A 21,715-nucleotide genomic window follows, 5' to 3' on the forward strand; every position below is an offset into this window, starting at 1 on the left:
TTGGCCGAAGTAGTAATGGTTTTAGGAGCCATCAAGGCATCCCGCCAGTCCTCGTCTACCAGCGAACCTAACCAGGCCTCCCACTGGTGTCTGAGCAAGTCAAGTGTTGTTGGACTGTTATTGGTTAGGGAGCAATATATGCTTGATACCCCCCTTTCCCTAGATTCCCATCATAATCTGCGCTTCCATTGGGCTGAATTCGGGAAGTGATGTGCCTAGCAAGAAAGGATATCGGATGTTTGAATCCTCGTGCAAAGACTGGACCATGGTACCTACTTATCCTTATTTTGACCTGTGGTTTGTTACATTTTCTTATTCACTTTATCTGAAACATCCACATCTAGTAGCCATTTAATTCAAAAGTGAGTGAAGCCCCATAATGCATCCGTTTTACTTCCGTCACAACCATCCGTTCCTGGTGTAATACTGAACCGTCTTGGGGCAGGCAGAAATAAACGGTCCCACATAAGCAGAGGTGGGTCATGTAGGTAGACTAGAGCGTTCAAACGCGTTGGGCTTCATAGAAAGACTGCTGAGATGTTTTATTTCAAGGTCAAGGTTGGAAATCGAATTCAGGAGCCATAAAGCGCCTCTCACTTGTTGCCACAGCCTTACACAGCAACAGTAGTTGCCCATGTTGTAAGAAATGTTGGATACTATTACATCTCAGGTAGACTGAAAACTCTTATGAGTAGCAACCTTCAAAAAAACTTTGAAGGAGCTCCTGGCACATGTTGTCTTGAATTGTAAAACTCACTAGGTCGTACAGGAGAAATCCGGAGCAGCGTGGCCCAGGGTACTGCTTAAGGGACGTCTGCCCAGTTAATCTTGTGACCTCTAAGTCACTCAAAGGTTCAGCACTGTAGATGTTAAAGAGAATGTGTACTATCAACTTTCCGGTAAGTGACCTATTGAGCATGCTTCATTCCTATGAACAATGTACATGTGCTCTCTGATAGTGTACCCTGGGTGGAGCCTGGGGTCTGTATGATGGCGAGGATGAGGTGTTTCAGGTTTTCTCCGATAGTGTGCCCTGGGTGGAGTCTGGGGTCTGTATGATGGCGAGGATGAGGTGTTTTTGGTGCTCTCCGATAGTGTACCCTGGGTGGAGCCTGGGGTCTGTATGATGGCTAGGTTGAGGTTTTTTTCTTGGGGTCCGTGGACAGTCGGAGGTTACAAGACAGCATCCAAGGGCCACTATACTCCGGCACTCTGATTCAGATAGCCATGGCACTCCCGTTTTCGGACTTGCTTCTGAGGGTACAATGCAGTAGAAGCACTCATTAGCTGCAATGTGCAATCAGTGGTTAAGTTTATAAAAAGAAAACCGTGCATTTCAAAATAAGATGAACATTGTAAATCAAAGGTGCCTGCGGGGCAAAAATTACAGACCAGACACATTTATTGCGCTCTTTTTTTAGGTGCTAGATTGTTGGCTACTGTGAGGCATTTCACCAATTGTTCCTTAACGCTGAGTCCTATAACTAATGTCAATGTCAATCGACTGGGAGATGCGTCTGGTTAACTGAATAAAGTCCAGAAGGCCTTGGGTCCTTGTTGTTAAAAGGTAAGGATGTTCAATGGGATATAGCCATGGATTGTGGTATGCAGGCTGTATTCTATGTACTGCCTTGGTATGCAGAGTATAAAGCTAACAATGCTAAAACTAGTCCCCATCCTGGAATAAAAGAAGACACACCTAAAAATAGCTTATCCTAAAAACCCACCTTCCAAAGACAAGATACCAAACAAAAGGAACAGCTGAGCTGCTGCAGGCGATGTCCCTAGTGTCTGATTACCGGTGTTTGTTAAGGTTTACAGGAGTCCAGAGGTTACATAGCAAACCTTGTCTATGCATGCCGTGTATTTTTCATTCATTATTGTCGTATTTATGTAATCCACTCATCGCGTGCCAGAAGGGAGATGTGTGTGGCTGCAGTTGTTTATATAGCCCAGACTAGATCTGGTCTGTGTCTCCTGCTCCACAGCTTGTACCCGTAAAAGTGCATCAATGTCTCCTTCCCTTGGAAGCAAATCCACTTGTGTTCCAGTTTAAGCATATTTATTCTCATAGAATCACTTTCAAAACCCACTGTTCCGCAAGTAAATTCAAATTCAGCCCGCCCCAATTCATTTTGGGGGTTCTCCCTTCATCAGGGTATGCACGTGAGGAATCTATGTTGTATGTTGTTTGCGGAAAATAGTGACATAAGAATTAACTTGCAATGCAATCTAATCCTACATATACATAAATGAATAGTTTACTACATGTCCTGGTAGAGCCGAACCGCTTGTCTGCATTTGTGTTATACCAGGGTCTTCACCTTTTCAATAGTGAGAGCTACTTCTGATCGAAGAGAATCATCCTGATCGACTGGCTTAGCTAAGGGTAGATAAATGCCAAGCAACTTCATTTCGCCCCTAAGACGCCCAGTCCTGCTGCAGTGAGCACATAGCATTTGTAGAATTGGGTTAGGAAAGGTTTACCTGTAGGGCCCTAAGCCTTTGTAGCACGGTCAGGTTTACCTGCGGGACCCCAAGTATTTATAGTACTGGTAGGAACGGTGTATCTGTGGGTTCCCCAGGGACCCGTTTTGTTCATTTTATTCTTATTAACGAATCCCATGTGAGAGGTGAGTGTTTCACTGAGGGTTGTGGCCTCTTTGTCATGCAATACATGGGGTGGCATTGTTCTCTCTGAGTGAGTGTGAAGACAGAAGACTTCTATTATCTGGTGAGTTGCCCTCCTTTTCATTGGCTCCTGTCCAGATCTTGGCCCTGCTTTAACAATTCAAGATTAATGTTCAGTAGTGGCAGTCACAGTATAAGGACTGTGAGCAAGACCTGCTGTAGAGTTTCCGCTGTCCTAGGAAATATGTCTCAATGTAGGAAAGTGCCTGTTTTGGACATGGTTAGCCTTCACTTTTTACCTGGAAAATGATATAGTATTTACTGGAAGTGCACAGGGTCCCTGCCAACCAGGTCCCCTGAGCCCGATCTCCTTCCCTTAAGTGTACCAGTCGTTTCCACGGTTGACTCCGCATTAGCTCACATATAAGTCCCTAGTAAAAGTTACCTCTGGTACCAAGGGCCTTGTTGTTAAAGAGGGTTTCTAAAGGCTGCAGCACAAATTATGCCACCCTAAGGGACCCCCCACCAAGCACATACATACATACATACATACATACATACATACATACATACATACATACATACATACACACTGCCACTGCAGCTGTGTGTCTTGGTGCAGACAAAACTGAAGAGTCGACATGCCACACATCCCTGTATGCGATGCCCATAGGGAATGTCTGAGATGTAGGTAAGACACCCCTCTAGCATGCTGCTTTAGGGATATCTCCTGCAATGTCCTTGTCGATTCCTGGATATTGCAAGTGACCAGGCAAGCTCTATAGTAAGCACATTGGCTGGACACTTGTCATTACGAGTTCCCCAGCCTCATGAAGGTTTCCCTGAAATATGGGATATTTGATACCAAACATCTCAGCATAGTTAACCTGCATTGATTGCAGTATCCGATTTATTAAAAATTGCACACAGGGTGCCCCTTAGAGGGGTCCCCTAAGATCTACCAATCCTTAGTGTGGTCACCGACTGGCCTGAGCCAGCCTGCTACCACCAGACAGTGTTCTGTCCTCATGGAGAGAGTGCCTGTGCACTTTGAGGTTGATTACAATGCCTTTCCTGGGTGGAGGTATTCACACCCCCCCTGGTCAGGCAGAGCCATCTGTGGCAGGGATTTTCAAAGGCCTTGCCGCCTTGGTAATGCGACCGCAGCCTCTTCTGTTAGAGGAAGCAAGCAATCATCCTGGCCTCACCCCCTTTTAGGCGCAAGGACAGGTGGGAAACCTTAGATATAGCAGGAGGTGCACAACCGCTACCCTCTGTCAACTCCACCCCTCAGGTGCTGAAGATGGGAAGATGATGGGACTTATCCATTCAGGGCTAGGACTGTGTCCACTTCCCACAGGAGGTGGGCATGATAGAGGGTATAGACACCCCAGGAAAGGGGCCCATTAGCCTCTACCTGTCACTCCCTTGTAACACCTTTAAATCAAGATTTTAGGTGGCATCCCCAGACCCTGAATTTCAGTTCTTGACGACCTAAGAAGAGCAGGGCACTGCAGCCTTCTCTGCTGGTGAGGGTCTGTAGAGAACTATTGTGTTGGTCCCAGTCCTACTGGCCTGTCTGCATCCCTGGATGATCCTGAACTAAAAGGCAAGTCATCTTGCAGCCCAGCGACCTCCAGAACCTTGGGAGGACTACCTGCCTTCGATAAAGGGCAATCTAGTTTTATATAGTGGGATTTGGCCAGGGAGTGTCAGGACAAGCCGAGCTATGTTACTCACTCTATATTTGCAGACTTTGTGTTTTTGGTCTAATCACTCTCACTAATGTGCACCGTATTTTCGGTGTCAACACTATTGATTGAGCACTAGTTGAATAAAAAGAGATTTACAAAGTACCTGTGTCTTGGCAAGATAAGCAGTGTGCTGGTCATTTATTCAATCGAGTCTGTTGTGGAGCTCTGAGTTCAAGCTGCCCTCTAATGTAAACAAATCAAAACAAATATTTCTTTATTCAGCACTTAAAAAGATACCATAAAAGTACATAAAAACAGTTAAAAATACATTAAAAAATAGTTCATCCAATACATTTCATTTCATTTAGTCCAAAGTCTCAATTTGCAGGGCATCATATTCAGCTCATCTCTCTTGAGTTCCTTAGCCTCACTGCCATCTTAATAAAACTCATAATACAGGAAAGGGTATATGCATCATTAGCCTTCTGTAAAAACATTAATGCTACCTTAGCATGTTTAAACTTGGCTTGTTTCAGTAATCCCACCAGGAACTTTAGCCTAGGTAATGAATAAAGACGGCACAACAAAACAAAATGAAGGGTATCCTGCGGAGACCTATTGTCACAGCCGCAAGTACCCTTCTACTCGACCATTAAGGTAAAACCGGGGGGATCAGCCAACAGGTGGTGCAACAGGTTAAATCTAAAACGGGTAATATAAAATCTGTCCTGTGCATTATGGATCAGTGAGAGATAGGGTTCCCTTCCACTCTCTGTTTTCAATAATCTATAAGCCACAACTGTAGATTTAAGCTCTTCAGTAGCCGCCTTCCTTGCAATTGTTCATTCCCCAAACATTTTCTTGACCGTCGTTTTATTCTGGGCAATAAGGGCTTCAGGTTCCGTGAAGAGGTTCTTACAGCCAATGGCCTCTAGGGTGCACTTTACATAATTTAGCCAGGGGATAGAGCTCCATTTGTCTCGTTTCAAACAGTCTGTGATAATTTGTCTACTGAGGCCTGCCTCGGGGTTGTACCAGATTTTCACCCAGGCCAAAAGTGGTCTGATCTTGATCTGGTCTTCAATGTAGGGTTCTCCCAGTTCCTCGTGTAAAATGTAAGCAGATGTACTAGATGGGACTTTCAATATCCTTCTGAAGAATTTGTTTCTTCTGCCTGGACCGGGTATATGTTCACAAAACCCCAAACTTCTGCCCCGTAAGCTGCCTTAGCACAGCATATCGATCTATACAAATTCATCACTTGCTCGGGAGACCATCTTCCCAGCCTTCTCCCATACCCCATTATAGCCCCAGATGAGGCCACCAATTTTGCACAGTGTTTGTCCACTAAAGATCTAAACTTTAGAAGCCCGTCAAATAGTACACCTAAATAGGGAAAGGACTGCACCAGACTAATTTTCTGAGTTCCTATCTTATAAGAACATTTCTTGTCTGGTCTGGCCCCCGCGAGCATAACATATGATTTGTCCAGATTTGCTGACAAATCAAGTGAGGCCATAAAACTCACAAATCCATCGATGAGCCTCTGTAACCCCCGCGGTGTCCGGGCTAATGACACTGCGTCGTCCGCATATAGCAGGACGGGGACTGGACGAGTGCCTACTTGCGGGGGGTCCACTCCAAGTTTGCATAAATCCCAATCTAAATTATTAATATAAAGTGAAAACAAAAAAGGAGCTAAAATGCAGCCCTGCCGCACTACACTAGTGCATGGAAATGGTGAGGTCTTGCTTCCGTCTTGGTTAAATCGGATGGACGCTGTTGTGTTCCAGTACAAAGCCTTTGTGATGTTAACTAAATCCTGATCCACCCCTAGACCTTTCATCGAGGCCCATAGCTTCTCCCTATTCACATGATCGAATGCCGCGGAGAGGTCCATGAACCCCAGGTAGACTGCCTCCTTGCTGGCTATGCTGTACTTAGCTACCAACAAGTAGAGATTCAGGCATTGGTCCGTGGTCGACCTCCCCTCCCTGAACCCATATTGCGTGTCCGTTATTACCCGGTGGGTATCTGCCCATTCAGTCAGGCGATTTAAAACCACCCTACCCAGGACCTTCGCCGTGACATCAATCAAAGATATCGGGCGATAGCAATTGGGGTCATCTCGATTTCCTTTTTTGAAAATTGGAACTATGGTTGCCGAGGACCAAGAACGCGGCAGACCCGCCTCCACTGCCGCGTTCAGGACCCTCGTGAGAATGGGCGCCCACAGCTCTATTTTACTGAGGTATAGGTCAGGAGGTATTCCATCGGGCCAGGCGCCTTATTTTCCTAAGCTAATCAATCCCCATTTGGGAGAAGCCTTGCAATCCTCCCACTGCACTTAAGAAATCACCATCATACAGTGGAGTAATTTCAGTCAGCTTACCTTCCCAGCCTAAATAGTTGGTCGCCTCTTTCCACACCGTTTACCAATGTTTGGGTATGAGTAGGTAGGGTGCACTCATACTTTTTTCGATACAGCCCCGGGGTGGGGTAACCTCTCTTGCCCATGGCCAATCTATCTACCCGGTAAGCAGGATCTTCACAGTCCGCAAAAACCCAGTTGTTGACTGCCACCAGCTGCGTGGCCCGGTAATACTTGTGAGTGCTCCGGAACGCAAGTCCACCTTAATAAACTCCCCTCTGCAACTTACTCAGCGTGACGTACCACCATCCCACAACAGGAGCCGAAGTTCTCAAACTACCTTTTGAAAAAAAATGTCTGGTGTGATCTTAAAGGACATTTTTTGCCCAATGAACAGGAGACCCTGGAGGGTCATCCCTTTAAATAGGGCCACCCGGCCCAGTGAGGAGAGCGGGAGCGCCCGCAAGTGTGGGGCATCACAGCGAAGACGGTCTCATTTCGGGAGTATGTTCCTGCCTGTGCTCTCTTGTAATGAACACAACCAAATATTTAAAGCCATGTAGTGCCACTCGAACTGTGCACCTAGACTGCAGCCGTAGGGTCCCTTCAACCATCAGGAATATTAAGGACTTCTTCCAGTTGATCTTATATCCTGAATAATCTCCAAGTATGTGAAAAATGTGTAGGATTCGTTCACTCGAGAAGGCTGGTTACGTGTCATATAACAAAACGTCAGAGTAGACGGAGAGTCTCACATCCCACTCCTGATCAACTGGAATACCCCATATGAGAGGTCCTGGTGAACCCAAACATGTGTGAAGAGCATAGGAGACAAGGAACATCCCTGTCGGACAGCAAAGACTCGGTAGACTGTATTATTGACGCACATGCTCGCTAGAGGGGATTCATACAAGAGCTTAACAGCAGCGCCACTGGTTCAGCAAAGGAATCCCATATTGCATATGGTACTCCATTAAGGTGTCAGAGATTTAAGCGTGTTCCCTGTTGTGGCATAAAGCCCGATTGATCAGGATGAACCACTGTTGCAATTACTGTCCGCAGGCAGATCGCCAGAGTGTTCGCAAGGACCTTAGTCTCAATATTAAGCTGGGAGATAGATCTATAAGACCCACACTCAGTTGCTGGTTCGTCCTTTTTGGGATGACCACCACCTCAGACGTTCCTTGGTCCTCCGGGAGAAACCCTTATTTTCAGGCAGTCTGAAACATACTCTGGAGGTACTCCCTGATGTTATCCATCATGCTTTTAAATAATTATAACGGGAGCTCATCAGGCCTGTCGCTTGCCCTGTTTGCAAGGTTCCTATTGTCTTATTTATTTAGTCTACTATCAGGTCTTCGTCTAGTGCGTCTAGGTCCTTATTTGTTAGCAATGGCAGGGTCAGGTCTTTCAGGAAGTCTCTCCCAGTATTTCCGCCCCCTTGTTGTCAGTGTCCTCAAGGATCACTGGCTTGAATTCATCCTATAGCACGCAAGCTGATTCAACAGGCCGCCCGTTCTCCTTAAAATAGAATTCTGCTCTATCTCTCATGCGAGCTTTGAACGTCTTGTCTTTTAAATATCATGGATCAACCCTTGGGGGTAGGATGAAGTTCACAACCGGACCATCGAGTTGCACCTCCACCAGCGAATGGTCTGATATTCCCCCTGCTATGTGCGTAGCAGCTCTAAAATCAACTTTATGGACAGTCTGGATGAAAGGATGGTGCAGGCATGCCAGACTACCATGTGCTGTAGACAGGTGCGTCCGGTTCTGATACCCTCTTACCCTCTAGGGGCATTTAGGAGTATCATGAATATAGTATAGGTGCAGTTCTGTCACTTCAGTTACCCCAATGCGTGTATGCTCTGTCGTAAGCGTCTTATCCTTCCACAGGATGAGTCAGTCTTGTCTAGGTCTCTTTCCTGTTTCCCGGCACTTGAATGGCATGCCCGAACACTCGAGAGAGCAGTGACCCACCAGCAGGCTTTTGTGGAGCGCTTTTGTCCTGGATGTAGGGCTGCATTCAGTAGGGCACCCACTCTGTCTTTTCTTTGCCTTTGCCTGAAGATCAGCAGTCCCAAGGTAGCAGTCACAGCTGGCCTGACGGTAAGTGCAGCCCCTCTGGAGGCCCGACCGTCAGCAATTGAACCCACACTATGGCCGGCTGGACCACAGGCATAAGCTCAGACAGGGTGTTCGACACTGGAGTAGTTGTAGTCCCTCATGCGCCTCTGACACAGAGTAGTCAGAAATTCAGCAGCTAAAAGCCCAACACATGCTCTCCAGGAAGCCAGTAGATTTAGACCCTGTTTTGTTAGGAATTTGGCAAATGCAACCTTGAAGGGGCCGTTGGCAGCACACAATCGTCCAACTGGGCTTCGACAATTACGTTGTCGTAGAGTTTTATTTTCTGCCTTAAACTGTTGGGAGAGTCTTGGCGGGGTGGGGGGGGGGGAAGTCCCTCAGACTAGCTGGTCCTGCTGGATGGCTTTCCGGCCCGCCCTACAGATAACGGGGATGTGTCGGACCTTGCTTCTTCCAGGACAGCCTTGTCCTCCTGCTGGATAGTCAAACTCCCTTCCCTTTCTTACCAGACAGGCAGGCTTCTAGGGAGACTTCTAGGCTCTTCAGGACAGGTACACAGCTTCTCCATTAAGTAATTCAGCCTGCAGGTGATGTCCCCTAAACTTAGATAGGCTGACACCGTCCCTGGTGGCACAGCAGGTACCTGAGTACTTTGTAGAGCACTTTATTCCTTGGTAACAGAGGACTTTGAACTAGGGTATGAAAAAGGGATAGATGGTCCCACTTGCATACACAACTGGCAGGCAGGAGATGCTGTTTACTCTGTTGCACTCTCACATTGCATTTATGCTACGCACACCAACACCCTAAACACGCACTTGATGTTAGCGCAAAGTCTGGGCACAGGCATAGAAATGGAGCATTACATGGGTGTGTCAGTAGGAAGCCACTCCACTGACCATGATGCAAAGATCTCATCAGGCTATTGATCCTTACAACAGGGTGTATTGCCACCACCGCTCTAGCTGTTAAACCCATGACAGTCCTCTGCCTTAAATAAGGGCACACTTGGTGTGACCCTCCAGGTCACAGGACCGGTCCAAGACCTCTCATAGTCCCTTGTTAGAAGTTGCACAGTACTGGGGTGGCAGAAAAATCTCATGTAATTGTTTTGTTGTGGATTTATCCCAGTAATGTGCAATTACCAGTTTGACGCCATTGACTGGGGAGTTGCCACAAGGAACAGATTCTTCTGCCTGTTAAACAGCATGCCATTCATTATTTCATAATGTTTTTGGGATTTTTTTTACCACTAGATTTAAGCAGGTGGTAGATATATGCATGTGGTTGGTTGGGGGGCGATGGGTGAAGCAGGGGAGGGAAGGGTAAAGAAATGTCCAACAAAGGGAAGAATTGTGTGTTTCTCCCATTTTGTAAAAAAACAGCATAAGTCTTGGCTGCTTCTGCTGCACCCAGAGTCTTGTGCGTCTTTTCAGTCTAATTTTCCTGTCTGGATAAAAATGGTGTCTTGTTTTTCTGCACCCGGTACATCCAGGTGCAGAAAAACCTAACAAAGGTTAATCAAGTGGAATAAAATGAACACATGAAAGTACACCTTAATTTCATTGCCCTTGATCACACTCCGGACCATAGTTGAGGGATATGTCTAGGCATAGTCCTCGCAATACATAATAGATTTGTGTGCGGCAGAGGCCAGAGCTCAAACGTCAGGATACCAGATACAAGTAGGTGGTAACTCAGGGCAGGGGAAAATGCCTGTTGTCCATGCAGGGGAAATTCCCGTCCTAGAAATCTACATTAAAAATTAATTAATTGGGCGTGGCCAAGATGGCGACGGAGTAAGACGTGCCTGCGAGCTCCTCCGGCACCCCGAGCCTTTAATAGCTTTGTTTAGCTGCACTGGGGCGATTTCAACCCCGGCTTTGACTCTCCTGGGGTCACTAAGGTGTCCTGCATTCGTTTGATCCTTCTCCCGTCGAGCTACGACCTAGGACGGCGGACTTAGCCGAGGTGTTGGAGTGGTGACGCACGAGCGCTGGAGCGGCCTACGGAGCTTCGCCTGGGTTGCATCGGCTCTTAGCACGAGGGGACCCTGAACTCTAGCAAGTTGACTAGTGAAGCGCTTGCTTTGCGGGTTCCCCCCACTGGGATTGTAGCTAGGCATGGGCGTAAAATCCGTTCCGCTCGCGGATTTTGCGGATTTTCGGTAAATCCGCAATCCGCGAGATTCGCGGATTTCCCGCAAAATCCGCAAATCCGCGCGCTGCGGATTTTTTGCATGTGTTCGCACTGCTCGCGGCCCGCGGCGCGGGCAGCAACAATCTCGCACTCGCGAAATTACAAAAAAAAATAAAAATGGCGGAGGAGTGAAGGAAGGAAGTGGCCCAGTCTCCAACTTCCTGTTCCTGTCCAGCAAGTTCCTCCCATTGGGGAGGGGTGAAGGAAGTGCCCCAGTCTCCAACTTCCTGTTCCTGTTTCCTTTCCTGGCCATTTTGGATTCGATCTTGACTGGGAAGGATTACTTTTTGTGGATGCTGCTGGATATTTGGATTTGAGGCCTTTTGGATTCAAAATTTGATTTCACAAGTAAGTTGATAAGTTGATTTTCTTTGTGGTGATTTTTGTGTGTTTTCAGATTTTTGCGGTTGTTTTGGTGATTTTGCGGGTGTTTTCCCGCGTTCGCGTCGTGAAGCAACAATCTCGCACTCGCGAAATTGCAAAAAGTGCAAACAGGCTGGGCACGTAGAAACAACAAGTTCGCAAAACTGGCGACCTGACAAGTAAGTTCGCAATTTGCGAAATTGCACAAAACCCTCGCGAACTTGCAGAAACCCGTGCGAACACCCAAAAAAAAGAAATCCGCAAAATCCGCGAGGATTCGCGGATTTTGCGGATTTTCGCAATCCGCAAATCCGCAAATCCGCAAATTCGCGGATTGCGAATCCGCAAAATCCGCTCATGCCTAATTGTAGCGAGCCTGCCTGGGGCCCCGGCGACCCATCTGGCTATTGACGCCTGAGCGGAGGTGACGAAGAGGCGCCGACTTGTCTGGCGGCTGCTGGACAGCGCAGAAGGCTGAGGGAAGAAGAGGTGGTGCCATCTTGCCTCTAACCCTCTATGCCCTGGGGGCGATCCAAAGGGCGTTGAGCGACACGGCGAGTGCTGCCTTTTGATCGCGTCGGCCCCCCGGTGTCTACGGAGTGGAGATTGCGGAAGGTGTGGAGGAGCGTGGCTTGCTACCCGAGACGCTCTGGGAGGTCGCGAGGAGCCTAGAACTAGGCTGTGGCGCCACACCATGACGACGAGGAATCGCACGAATAAGACGGGGAAGGATGGTCCTGGTAAAGGGCCGTCCGGATCGCCCCTCGGCCCTAGCAAGTCACCGGCCAAGGATAACGGTGAGGGCCCGGTCACGAAGGCCTTCCTGATTGAGCTTTTTGCATCTATCAAAGACGATATCACAGAACTGAAATCACAACTGGCTTCCGATCTCCGTGAGGTCCACCGAGACGTGGACGGCATCGGTGAACGGGTGGCGACCCTGGAGGACCACGATCTGGGCCTCAATGGTGATATCCATCAGCTACAGCAGGACTTGCTCCAGCTATGCGAGCAAAATTTGGATCTTCAGGCCCACTGCGAGGATTTGGAAAACCGGTCCCGCCGTAATAACATTCAGATTCGAGCGGTGCCCTGGGAAGGAGAAGGTGAGAACCTGCGGGAGTACGTGGAGGCCCTGTTTCTGCAAATTCTGTCAGAGGACGACCGCACTGAGGTCCGGATGGACAAAGTACATCGGGTTGGCCTGCCACGTGGCGCGCGCTCGCCGCCTCCCGACATTCTGGTTTGTGTCCATGATTTTCAACTGAAGGAGACAATCCTGCGGAAGGCGAGGGACACCAACAACTTGCTTTTTCGTGGGCACAGCCCTCAGCTTTTTCAAGACCTGGCGGCTTCCACCCTGCAAAAACGACAGGACTTCCGCCCGATCACAGCCTTCCTGAGGGAGCGCGGGGTGTCCTACTCCTGGGGTCACCCCTTTCGGCTTATTTTCAGGTGGCAAAATAGACTGGTGCAAGTGAGATCTCTAGCAGCCGCCAGGGAACTGCTGGGCATGGAGGAAGCAGCCACGTCGGCGGGCGCCAGCGCCTCCCCAAGAAGACGTCGCCGTTCCCGCTCCCCAGCGTGGCAGAGAGTGGGTCGACACGGTGTGGCAGAGGGTCCGACTCCATCGGCGTGCCAAAGTGAAAGGGGAGAGGTTTTGGCTTCGCTAGCCCTGGTGACTGAGTCGAGCCGGGTGGACAGCTCATCGGCGGCCTAGGCTCCCCCGACGGTGGCCCTTGGAGACCGGGGGGGCTCTACCACCTCAGGTACTCTGTGGGACAGTACTCCACTGGAGGGTTACCCCGGCCCTGAACTTGAGGGGGGCATTACCAGGGTCTTCTACCCCGACCCTTAAGGTCATGTCCGACTTTCATTGTTCTTTTTCTAGTTCTGACTCTTTCTCTTTTGTATTTTGTTTTTGAGGCTCCTTTGGATTGTAGGATGGTTGTTTGGGAAGGGCCCCAGTGGTGGTGGCTGGGGATTTGGTGTGACTGCAGTATGTTTGGTTTGATTCTGGCGTTATGGGGGGCACTGATTGGAGCGGTGGGGGGAGGACGTTGACTAAATGTTACCTGTCACGATAGGCTCCTGGAATGTTAAAGGCCTTAACTCTCCTCAAAAGCGTTAGAAAGTATGGAAGTATATTCTTGATCATCATTTAGATGTGGTGGGTCTGCAGGAGACTCATTTGGCCCGTAAAGATGAATCTAGACTTAAGCACAGGCAATACCCCCTGATTTACAAATCCTCTGCCACTACTAAGCACCGGGGGGTGGCACTTTTGTTCCGCTCTACACTTCAATTTCAGCCCGTGGGGATGCGGAGTGACAAGGAGGGGCGGTGGCTGATGGTGAAGGGGATGCTCCTGGGTAAGCTTTGCACGTGGGTGGTTGTCTATGCACCGAATGCGGGCCAAAATGGGTTCCTTGAGGCCTTTCTGAGGGTGGTGGGGGACTTTGGGGAGGGAGCGTTGATAGTGATGGGGGATTTTATTTTGGTTTGGGACAAAAGTCTTGATTGTTTACATCAGCAGAGGACGGAGGCGGGTCTCTTCTCCACTGAACTGCGCGACACTTTGATCAGTCTGGGCCTTATTGATAGCTGGCGCTCCCTCCACCCCCGCACTAGGGATTACACATTCTATTCCCATGTCCACCACACTTATTCACGTCTTGACCACATTTTTCTACATCAATCTTTGCAGGGCGACTTGCGGGACAGCAAAATATTTCCACTCTCGGTGTCCGATCATAGCCTTTTGGCGACGTGCTTGATCTGGGCCCCGGAGTCGTCCCCTCACCACAAATTGTACTTCACTGCCTCTCTTACGCGGTATGAGGAATCCTGCAAAAAACTTAGGGCAGCCATTGGTGAGTTTTTTGAGCTTAACAAAGCTGGAGACACCTCGGTCTTCACCCAATGGGACGCCTTTAAGGCGACGACACAGGGCACGTGCATTGCGCTGAACTCCGCCCTGAACAAGCTTAGGCGCGAGGAGAGGGAGGCGCTGGAGGCGGAACTGGCGACACTGGAAACTGCGCATAAGCAGTATCCTTCTCGAAAGACCCTTCGCCCTTTTGCTGCGGTGCGGGGGAAACTCAGGGCCCACTATAATAATCGGGCCGAATATACCCTCTTGCGCTTACGGCGCCTCTCTTACGCTCAAGGCAACAAAGTGGGGAAACATCTGGCACGGCAGCTCCGTGATAAGCGTGAGAGGGAATATGTGGGTGGCATTCAGACGCCTTCCGGCTCTGTGGAACATAGGGATGCGGTCAAAGCCGAGCTTTTCGGCGACTTTTATGCCGCCCTCTACTCGGCAGACCACCTGGCGCTGGCCGATCAGCGGGAATACTTAGAAGCTCTGCCGCTTCCGCAGGTCTCCAAGGAATGGAACGAACTTTTGGAGGCCCCCTTCACTAGGGAGGAGGTGTTGACCGCCATTCGGTCCCTTGAACCGCAGAAGGCTCCGGGCCCGGACGGCTTCACGGCCTCCTTCTATCAGACGTTTGCGTCTGAGCTGGGGGATTATTTGGTGACTCTTTTCAACAGCATGAGGGAGGCGAGCCAAACTACGGGCACTATGGCGGAAGCAATGATCTTGATTATTCCCAAAGCCGGGAAGGACCTCTCTAAATGTGAATCGTACCGGCCCATAGCCCTGTTAAACGTAGATGCTAAACTGTACTCTTCTATCTTAGCTGCCCGGCTCCAGGACCTCATGCCTGCCCTCATTCACCCCGATCAATCGGGCTTCATAAAGGGTCGCCAGATCCATGACAACACTAGACGGCTGATCCATCTGATCGAGAAAGCTAATCGCTTTAAGATCCCAGCGGTCTTGGTAGGCCTCGACGCTGAAAAGGCGTTCGATCGGGTGGATTGGAACTTCCTCTTTAGTACCTTGTAGGCCTTTGGTTTTTCCCCTAAATTTATAGATATGCTTCGGGCCAATTACCATGGTCCGTGCTCGAGGGTTATGGTGAATGGTCATGTTTCACCCTTCTTTGCACATTCCCGGGGTACGAGGCAGGGCTGCCCCCTATCTCCTCTACTATTTGCGCTCAGCATCGAGCCTCTTGCCCTTAGGGTGCGGGAGGACCCGGATATTGTTGGTCTCCCCTTTTCGGGGGAACAGCACAAAATATCTCTTTTTGCTGACGACGTCCTATTGTCACTAGCTGACCCGGGGACTTCCCTCCCGCGTGTGCAGGACGTGCTTTCCCAGTTCGAAACGGTGGCGGGTTTTCAGGTCAATCCTGGCAAATCCTACATCCTCAATCTCACGCTGCCGCCCGCTAAGGTAGTTTGCATCCGACCGCTCATACCCCTATCATGGTCTAGCTCCTCCATACAGTATCTTGGGGTCCGGCTGACCTCGTCCGTCGCTACACTATATGCGGCCAACTTCCCTCCTCTGCTGACCCAGATACAGGCCGAGCTTAATCGTTGAAAGCCCATGTTTATCTCCTGGTTGGGACACGTGCATGCCATTAAGATGACGATGCTTCCCAAGCTCCTTTACCTGTTCCAAGCTCTCCCTATTACCTTGGAGGTTTTTTTTTTAGGCATCTTAAATCTATGATTCTGCGCTATATCTGGCAGGGAGGTCGCGCTAGACTTTCTTTTCTTACGCTACGCCGGCCATTGAGGAAGGGCGGGGCTGGCCTCCCAGATATGCATCTTTATTATAAAGCGGCGCAACTCCGGGTGCCTGCCGAGTGAACCCAAATGGAGTCTGAGAAGCACTGGTTACATATGGACAGGAGTGTGGCGGGACGATCCATATGGGACCTGGTTTGGAAGGCGAAGGGGGATCGGCCACGCAACGCCTACATTAGCACCCCTACGAGTACTACTCTGAAGGTCTGGGACTCGGTCTCTGGTGATGAGAGGTGGACCTCCTTCCCCTCCCCCTTCACGCCTGTTCACTTTAACCCAGCCTTTCCGCCGGCTCTTGTTGAGGGGCCCTTTGATGGTTGGAGGGCGGGGGGTTGCCACGCACTCACACACCTGTTCCATGGGTATGAGCCGCTCACCTTCCATAATAGCATGCGTGACTACGCGGTGCCACCTACTGAGCGTTACCGACACGCCCAACTGCTTCACTGGGCATTGTCACCTGAGGTACGGGATGCTGCGACGAGGCCTCCCACGGATTTTGAATCTTATATCACTCGCACATAATCTATGAAGGGGGTGATTTCATTCCACTATGATTCGCTATTGACCACTGCTATCTCGCCTCGCCCTAGATACATGGGTTTGTGGGAGGAGCACTTGGGGCGAGATATCTCCGACGAGGAGTGGTCCCGCCTCTGGCGTGATCTACACAAATTCAATCATTCTATTGATCTTCGGGAGGCCCATATGAAGACTATGCTAGATTGGTATCTGTACCCGACCCGATTGAAAAAGATTTTTCCCTCTGCATCAGATAGGTGTTGGCGGGGCTGTGGTTTCCTTGGGGACTTTCACCATATCTGGTGGGACTGCCCCATCATACGCCCCTACTGGGAGGAGATACTGTCTTATATCAGGGAAATCCTGGGCTACCCGATTCCGGATTCCATAGGCTTCGTGCTCCTGGGCCTTCGGGACCCACTTTTGGAGCACCAGACCAGTGCAGACAAACAAATCCTTTGGCTCTGCATAGGTGCGGCCAAGTTAACCTTGGCTGCGGCTTGGAAGAAGAAGGAGGCCCCTGCTCTTTCCCTCTGGTTTGCTAAGTTGTGGAGGTTGTTGAGTGTGGAGCGTATGGCGGACATTTTCAGAAATGATTTTAAGAACTTTGCTTTCAGGTGGGGCCCGTTAGTCCGCTTTCTTTCTCGAGGGTTGCCGTCGGCGGTCTGCCCACCCACCATACGCGCCTTACATCTGTTTCAGGTGTGAAGACTGCTTGAGCGAACGCCTGCTGCTAGGCTGCCACCACTGGGGGGAGGGGGGTTGTTGAAAGGTTGGAACCTCTGGGGGGGGGGGATTTGGTTAGTTTCTCTTTTTCAGAGGGGGATGGGGGTTTTTGTTTTTTCCATGTTCGACCTCGCCGCAATGTCTTCCTCATGGCCAAGACACAAGGAGGCGCTATTGGACCTGGTCGACTAAGCCTCTGACTTGGACAGCTTTGCCCGGTGCCAGTGAGGGTTTGTGTCCCTCCGGGACTTCCCGGGGGGTTCGATGCTGTTACGGGCGGCCTTTTGAGCCTTATCTTGCCTTGAGCGGTCACGCTGTATGACCCTTCATCACTATTACTGCTGCTTGGTCATGTTGAGTTAGCCCCTGCGAGGGCTCTTCTTTGCATTTCATGTGTTTCCATCCTTTCTCTCTTCTGTTATTTCTGTCTTCCTGTTTTCTCAATAAAAATATCTTTAACAAAAAAAATTTAATTAATAGTATCCATTTTGAAATATATGTTTGGTGCCAGTGCATATGACTTTAATTTCTGCCTTTGGGATTCTATGTTGCAAGTTCATAGGGTGCATGTATCCTTTGTGAGCTTAATAAAATGTTGACATTTCTATAAATCCTCACTCCTACATCCAAGTACTCTCAGGCTACCATTCTACACTCTGCTCTGTCTGAAAAACAGCTCAACATTTTCAAAATTATGCAACTCTGCATTGATTTGGCTTGTAAATTATATTTTTGGAATTTTTCATGTGTTAACTATTTAATTTTAATACGATAGGTGATTGAAATTACTGACGAAGAAAGCAAGATTTTGCACCAGGCAACTGAAGTCAGTGCCATAAGAAGGATTATTTTGAAAAACTGAAGGACATCCAGGATTCTACGTTTAAACAATTTCCAAAATCTAGGTGTGGCGAGGAAGTGGGAGCTGAGGAAAGTACTATACCTGTAAGTGAAGTCTCTAATTTAGTATTTCATTAAACAAGAGCAAAGCCATATCTGTGCACAGAATAACGTTCATCTAAAACATCATGTAATTCCAGAGAGGAAGCACACACTGCATAAAAGAAAGATATAACAAATGGTTTCCTCTGCAGACCATCAAGGAAAAGACGCTGAGAGAAGACTCTGAAGCTGACACGTTAACAACCGAAAGATTGGAAAATCACCTTTGTTCAACAACCGTTTTAACCAGTTACACAACTTTGAGACTATCTGCCTCTGGGAAGAAAACCATGACCCACTCTGCTCACTCTTGCGAAAACCTTAAAAATTCACCACTTTATTGTGTTCATAACCATCTCAGATTGTTTCCTTTTTATTGTGTACTGTTCTGTAATTCTATCTAAATCGCCTCAACATTATCTGCTGTGCGTGAGTGATATGTAAAACTGTTAAAGGTAAAAATTGATTAAATGAGCACAGTTGCGCTATAGCTAATGTAAATAAATCCTCGTCAGAACTACAAATCTTAACCTTACACCAAACAAAGAAAGGGTAAAATAAACTGATGTTCTGAGACTTGTGATCCACAATAGTACTGTGCACGTTCTAACACCCTCAGTTACTGCAATTACGTCAGTGCAAAAAGGTACTTATCAGTTTAATGATTAAATATCAGACTAACACCGTATCACTGCATTGTTAAGAACCTATAAAAATAGATTTGAGAAAATCTTCAGTCACAAAATAAGTTGCTATAACCTAAAGACTATTATCTGCTTGAAACATTTTGACAGATGTTACAGGGCTGCTTCCAGACATATTTTGCTCAATTCAAGTGTTAAGAAGATTACACACAATTTCTTTTAGAGATAAATGCTGAACATTATCTAAACAAGCCTGACTCTAAAATCGGGTTCACTCTTACCGTGGCATATAAGCAAGAGAAAACTAAAAGTAGAGATATTAAGTCTAGGTATACACCTTATAAAAACACAGACTGTGAGAACATATTCAGTGTTCAAAACCGCCTCAATCAAGGCAAAATAACCTAAGTTAGGGAAAAAAGTTACATGTGCCAAAAAAGATACAGCCATAAATCTCATCTCACAATTTTGACAGAATGCACACTGGGGGAAACCACTATGAGTGCGAAGTATGTCAAAAAAGTTTCAGGCGTAAATCTTATCTCACTGAGCATATGAGAATCCACACTGGGGAAAACCACTCTCCGTGCAAAGTATGCCAAAAAAGTTTCAGGCGTAAATCTTATCTCACTGAGCATATGAGAATCCACACTGGGGAAAAACCTTTTCAGTGCTCTGAGTGCCAGAAAAGCTTTAGAGTCAAACCGAGTCTATATGAACATGCATTAACCCACTCTGTGGAAAAACCTTACCAGTGCTCTGAATGCTAGAAAAGTTTCTGCCGTAAATCTAAACTCACTGAACATATGAGAATCCACTCTGGGGAAAAACCTTATCAGTGCGCTGAATGCCAGAAATATTTCAGTGACAAAAGAGGACTCACTCTACATACAAGGACCCACACTGGGGAAAAACCTTACCAGTGCTCTGAATGCCAGGAATGTTTCAGTGACCAAAGCAGTCTCACTCGGCATATCAGAACCCACACTGGGGAAAAATCTTTTCAGTGCTCTGAATGCCAGGAATGTTTCAGTTTCCAAAGCAGTCTCACTCGGCATATCAGAACCCACACTGGAGAAAAATCTTTTCAGTGCTCTGAATGCCAGAAATGTTTCAGTGACCAAAGCAGTCTATCTCGGCATATAAGAACCCACACTGGGAATAAACCTTTTCAGTGCTCTGAATGCCAGAAATGTTTCAGTTACAAAATCAGACTCACTGAACATACAAGAATCCACACTGGGGAAAACCTTTATCAGTGCTCTGAATGCCCAAAACATTTCAAACTTAAATCACTTCTAACTGCACATTTGAGATTCCACACTGGGGAAAAACCTTATCAGTGCTCTGATTGCCAGGAAAGGTTTTGTAACAAACAAAGTCTTTCTCGACATGCAATAACCCATTCTGTGGAACAACCTTATCAGTGCTCTGAATGCCAGAAATGTTTCAGTATAAAAAGTAATCTCACACGGCATAGAAAGATCCACGCTGGGGAAAAACGTTATCAGTGCACTGAATGTCACAAATGTTTCAGTGAAAAAAGCTGTCTCAATTGGCACACAAGAACCCACACTGGGGAAAAACCTTATCAGTGCTCTGAATGCCAGAAATGTTTCAGTGAAAAACGCTTTCTCACGGTGCATATAAAAACCCACACTGGCGAAAAACCTTTTCAGTGCTCTGAATGCCCGAAAAAATTCCGAGACAGAAGACGTCTTTCTCAACATACAATAACCCACACAGGGGAACAACCTTATCAGTGCTCTGAATGTCAGAAATGTTTCACAAACAAATTTAGTCTCACTCAGCATATAAGAACCCACACTGGGGAAAAACCTTATCAGTGCTCTGAATGCCCAAAAGATTTCAGGCTTAAATCACTTCTAACTGGACATGTGAGATTCCACACTGGGGAAAAACCTTATCAGTGCTCTGAATGCCAGAAACGTTTCAGTGACAAAAAGAGACTCACTAAACATACAAGGACCCACTCTTGGGTAAAACCTTATCAGTGCACTGAATGCCAGAAATGTTTCAGTGAAAAAAGATATCTCACGCTGCATATAAGAACCCACACTGGGAAAAAACCTTATCAGTGCTCTGAATGCCACAAATGTTTCATTCAAAAAAACAATCTCACTGAGCATATAAGAATCCACACTGGGGAAAAACCTTATCAGTGCTCTGAATGCCAGATATGCTTCATTCGAAAGAGCAGTCTCACTCAGCATATAAGAATCCACACTGGGGAAAAACCTTATCAGTGCTCCGAATGCCAAAAATGTTTCAGCCAAAAATCTCATCTCACTGAACATGTGAGAATCCACACTGGTGAATAAAATTATCAGTGCTCTAAATGTCAGAAAAGATTCAGAGGTAGAGATGGTTACAAGCGCCATAAGAAAACACACCATAAAAATAATTCAGTTCTCCGAATGCCAGAAAATCATCAATTTTAAACTCAATCTCACTGTACATGAGCAGACGCACACAGGGGAAAAAAATTACCAATTTCTGTGAATGCCATAAATTCCTATTTGATAGGCACAGCCCCACTAACTATAAGCGACTCCATACTGATGAAACACCTTATGAGTGTTCTGAATGCCAGAAAAGCTGCAGAGAAAAACGCTATCTCACCATGAGAAACTCCACACTGGAGAAAATCCTTATGTCATAAAAGCTTGTATCAGAAAGACAGTGTTATGCTTCATGAGAGATCCCACTCTGGGGAAAAACCTTATGAGTGCTCGAAATGCAAGCAAAGTTTTGGTAACAAATTACTTCTCACTTGACATGAGCGAACTCACAAGGGGGAAAAAAGCCTTGTGTGTTCTAAATGTCGGATAAGGTTTAGTCTTGAATAC

General features: G+C 47.5%; 1 long non-coding RNA gene and 1 pseudogene across 1 annotated transcript in view; both read left to right on the top strand.

Annotated features, from left to right (window-relative positions):
* LOC147738006 (uncharacterized) overlaps positions 1-18,133 on the top strand; it is a 38,877-nt gene extending 20,744 nt beyond the window's left edge. Inside the window, exon 3 of the long non-coding RNA XR_015306198.1 lies at positions 18,035-18,133. This is a non-coding gene — a long non-coding RNA (uncharacterized LOC147738006). The remainder of the gene's footprint in view (positions 1-18,034) is intronic.
* Positions 18,134-19,271: 1,138 nt separating this feature from the next.
* On the top strand, positions 19,272-21,187 carry LOC147738007 (uncharacterized; annotated as a pseudogene).
* The last annotated feature ends 528 nt before the right edge of the window (positions 21,188-21,715 follow it).

The sequence above is a fragment of the Lissotriton vulgaris genome, chromosome 1_1, assembly GCF_964263255.1.
Source record: "Lissotriton vulgaris chromosome 1_1, aLisVul1.2, whole genome shotgun sequence".
Lineage (NCBI taxonomy): Eukaryota > Metazoa > Chordata > Amphibia > Caudata > Salamandridae > Lissotriton > Lissotriton vulgaris.